Here is a 4521-nt window from a genome sequence, read left to right as displayed (position 1 = left end):
TTATTATTATTATTATTATTATTATTATTATTATTATTATTATTATTATTATTATTATTATTATTATTATTATTATTATTATTATTATTATTATAAGGTAATCCCCAGATACAGGAAAAAAAAACAAGCTTTATGCCAGGGAATTATTTTACTAGAGTTCACCAGCCACAGTGCTTCAGGGAGGATATACGGCAGGGGTAGGCAACCTTGGCTCTTTTATGACTCGTGGACTTCAACTCCCAGAATTCCTGGGAGTTGAAGTCCACGAGTCATAAAAGAGTCAAGGTTGCCTACCCCTGATATAGGGGAAATGTAACACAGGATTCTTCGGTGTCATTTGCTAATGTCAAGGAGTAGGAATCTATAAACTGCTCAATCCAGAAAAATGTACCATTAAACTTCTTTGCTTGGATAATTCTAGGTAGCCAGCTTCTTCCACCTCATTCCCATACACTTTTGTACTATTGCCTTTTCTACAAAAATGGTAGCAACTATATTTTTTTTTAAAAAAAATGCACTTCAAGAAATAGACTCTTAGGGTTCCATATTTCTTCTTCATTTTATTTAATGTTGCTGTAAACTTTATGACTAAGAGGTGGTCAACACACAAGTCCCTATGCTCAGCTGTGCCAGTATCAGTGATCCCATTGGGTCCCTAACCACAATGATTCAGTTAGAGGGAACAGTATTAATGGTTATACTTGGGTTCCAGGATCATAGAGACAAGACAAGACACATGGTTCTGTGTAGTGCTTTTTTTGTTAAAAAAAAAAAAAAAAAGTGCCAGAACTCACTCACGTCATACAACCTGCCTTGCCTACCCTACAAGGCTCCATCCAAAAAAGGTGCCGGAACTCCATTCTGGGCGTTCTATGAGAAAAAAAAGCCCTGGTTCTGTGGGATAATGCAGTCCTTCATTTTGGTTATCTTTTAGCTGCCGAATGATAGGATAACAGAATAACAGAGTTGGAAGGGACCTTGGAGGGACATTTCAAACAACCCCCTGCTCAGGCAGAAAACCCTATACCATTTCAGACAAGTAGTTGCCCAATCTCTTCTTAAAAACCTCCAATGTTGGAGCATCCACAACCTCTGGAGGAAAATTTTTCCACTGATAAATTGTTCTAACTGTTAGGAAATTTCTCCTTATTTCTAGGTTGCTTCTCTCCTTGATTATTTATTTTATTTATTTATTTATTAAATTTATATACCGCCCTATCTCCCTTGCGGGACTCAGGGCGGTGAACAGGCGATACTAAAAACCACGAATAAATAAATAATTTCTGTTTTAAAATCGAATTGAATAATAGGCCTGTTCTAAAAACACACCCATACAAAACCCCCCACTGAAACACAATCCAAACTACGCCAGGCCGGCCGCACGGAATAGGTGGGCCTTCAGGGCTCGGCGAAAAAGGCGCAGGTCCGCAACTGTACGTAGGTCGGGGGGTAGGTCATTCCAGAGGGCAGGAGCTGCCGCAGAGAAGGCTCTCCCCCTGGGGGTCGCCAGCCGGCATTGTTTGGCCGACGGCACTCTAAGGAGGCCCTCTCTGTGGGAGCGGACTGGTCGAAGGGAGGTGTTTGGTAGGAGGCGGTCTTGCAAATAGTTTCCATCCATGGCTTCTTCATTGCCTTCAGGTGCTTTGGAGAATAGGATGACCCCTTATATCTGGGGTTTCAAACTCGCAACGTCATGTGACGTATTGTGACATATTGTGACTTTTTTTCCATTGCCAGCAATGGGGTGGACGCAGTTTCAGCATGATGCATCCGGCCTGCGGGCCGGCAGTTTGACACCCCTGCCTTATATGATGACTGATTGCTCAACAATTTACAGAGATTGGACGATTAAAGTCACTATGGAGAAAAATAGTGCCTGCAGTATAACAACCAGTAGTTTTGTACACAGTGGCTTGTATGACTGATTTGGAGGTCCAAACACCAAACACAGACCTTGGACTCCAGCACAGGAAAGCTGAGTGGATAGCATTGCAAAATGAATCCACTTTGACAGAACAGGAAAGATGCACTTTGGGGGCAGACTGATTTAAAGCATTGTGATTTCCCAGGAGCACTAGAACAGGATGAAAGCAGGGCTAATCTGGCCATGTTTGCATAACGATTCTGTTTTAATCTTTACTGCATCCTTGGAATGGTAACACTTGTTTTCCAGAATCGATGGAGAGTTATCCCCATACCTACCTCCCTTTTTAAGCTATCTGAGTAAGCAGGTGTTAATGTAGAAAGACTTATCTGGTTCCATGCACTGTGAAGAACAAATGTGGAGATGCAGAGGCAAATGTTTATGTGTGCTTTTGAGTCAGCCTTGACTTTGGCAATTACAGGGAAAAATCCATGCAGTTTTCTTGCCACCATTTTCAGCAAAATGGTTTGCAGTTGCCTTCTTTTTGGGGTTGAGAGAAGAGGCCCAAAGTCACTCAAATGGCTTCTGAATCTAAGCCAGAAATAGAAGTCAGAGACATAGGGTATTCTATTTGCTTCAGGAGTGAACATATATCTGCCATATATTGTTTTATTGTTACTATTTTGTCAACAAAGCAGAATAGCTGGGGGGGAGGGAATGTAAATGAAATAGGGTGAAAGAATGAGCAATTAGCAATGCAATAGTATTGGCATCCTAGACAGGCCTTACTATCCTCCACAGGACTTGATGGTAGGAGATGACCAGGCTGAGACCAAGGGAGGGGTCAAACGCATTACCAGTCATGAGTCCCTGCACCCTCATAAGAGATCTAAGTCCAGCCCCCTTTGAATTCCTTTCTATTCTTAACTCCTGCTAATTTCCATAATTACAATAAATCTTTATACACATTTGAAATGCCTGGGTCTTTTGATTTCCCTGGTGCTGACACTGATATTGTTATGAAGAGTCTGGGGGGGGGGGGGAATGCGGAAGGCAACTACCACCAAAAAGTAGAGAAACTCTGTGGGGTAACTTTTTATTTACTAGGGGAATGAAAAAAAAGAAAGTCTTTGGCCTGCTTTTAAAAGAAAGCCTGAGGATTTCTTAAATTATCAACTCTTAATTGTTTGTGTGTGTGTGTGTGTGCTATCTGGTGAAAATGCATAATTGAAGCTCTGATGGTGACAGGAGGGGGTTAAAATCACAGCTTTTCCTTTTGTTGCAAAATTCCTGTGGTTCCATCTTTTATTGCAGCTACATTTGAAAATGTAGTATAATCTGCAAATAAAAGTAGGAGAATACTGCAACCTAGCCCATTTACCAGTTTTCATTTTTAATATGTTTTGAAAGTAGTAATCTCTTTTTGTTACCACTTAAATCAGTACAAGATACTCAGGGATAGCTAAGGAAAGCTGGGATAAGATATTGCCATTTTCGATTGCTGCACAGAACTGTAATTATATGGTTTGTTAATTATATGGTTTAAGTGCAATGTGTGTTCAGCGTATATCTATAGTCTTGGGCAAGGAAACTCACTCAAAGACGTATTTTTCTTTCTGCCTCAAAGCCATTCATTATAGCAGCAAGTATTGGAAAAAACGCAGTGGTTCTTTCAGGGACTAGGTTTTAAAAGCCCATAAACATGACTCGCAGGTACAGACTTATATAATGTGGTTAAATAGAAGGTGACTAACGACCGTTTCCACAAAGCAATTAAGTGAACTTGCTCAGATTCAAGTCAATCGAGGGCCATTAAAGTCAACAGCAGGGACCTTAGTTCACGGCACATGAAAACTCAAAGATTTCTGTAAACTGGAGAGCCAAATGCTGTATGTCTGGCAAGGATAATATTGGCTTCAGTTCCTCCCATAACTAATAAACCAGAGATAATTTGCTAGGGCACATCCACAGCGCACCCACTCAGCCTGCTGGGCTTACAGTTAGGAAAGGTTTCTGGGCTTTTGTGTGACAATAAAATGTCCCACTCAGATAAGAATACTCACATGTGCTGGGGAAAAAAAAAACCCTTTGAATGGTTTAAAATGAAATGCAATGATTACTGGTTATTTGTAGATTTCTATTCATAGAATATTTTAACACTTTAAAAAGGAAGTTCGCCAACAACTTTTGGAAGTGCGCTAAAGGCACACAAGACTTAGTGTCAGTTCCAGTTTTGGGTCCTAACCCATTTGTGCAAGGACGCAACCTTATTTTGATCTTCAGTTCTGTTGCCCCGAGGACTACTTATTTGTATTTTGTTTGATAAAAGTCATTCACTTACACTTGATGCTTGCCAATATTTGCAGAAGAGGATTTTGTTTTTCTGCTTTATTTGTGAATTTCTTTATCACTTTTCTATGTGGGTTTTTTTTTTTTTTTGCTTTTTAGTTTATGTGTTTTGCTGAAAAATACCCACCAAGAATAGTTCAAAAAAAAAATTGAATAAGGAGAGATGAGGGAATAGCAGAGAGGTCATAGAAGTTGCAGATGAGATAAAGCTTGCAGGGAGGAGATTGCTAAAATCTCAGAAGACAAAGTCAAGATTCAAAAGGATCTTCTCATACATGGACATTGAACAAAATGTTGTTCAATGGTTA

This window comes from Protobothrops mucrosquamatus, unplaced genomic scaffold, assembly GCF_001527695.2.
Source record: "Protobothrops mucrosquamatus isolate PMUCROS unplaced genomic scaffold, P.Mucros_1.0 scaffold1863, whole genome shotgun sequence".
Lineage (NCBI taxonomy): Eukaryota > Metazoa > Chordata > Lepidosauria > Squamata > Viperidae > Protobothrops > Protobothrops mucrosquamatus.
The sequence above is the reverse complement of the archived record's forward strand: the minus strand, read 5'-3'. Positions refer to the sequence as shown.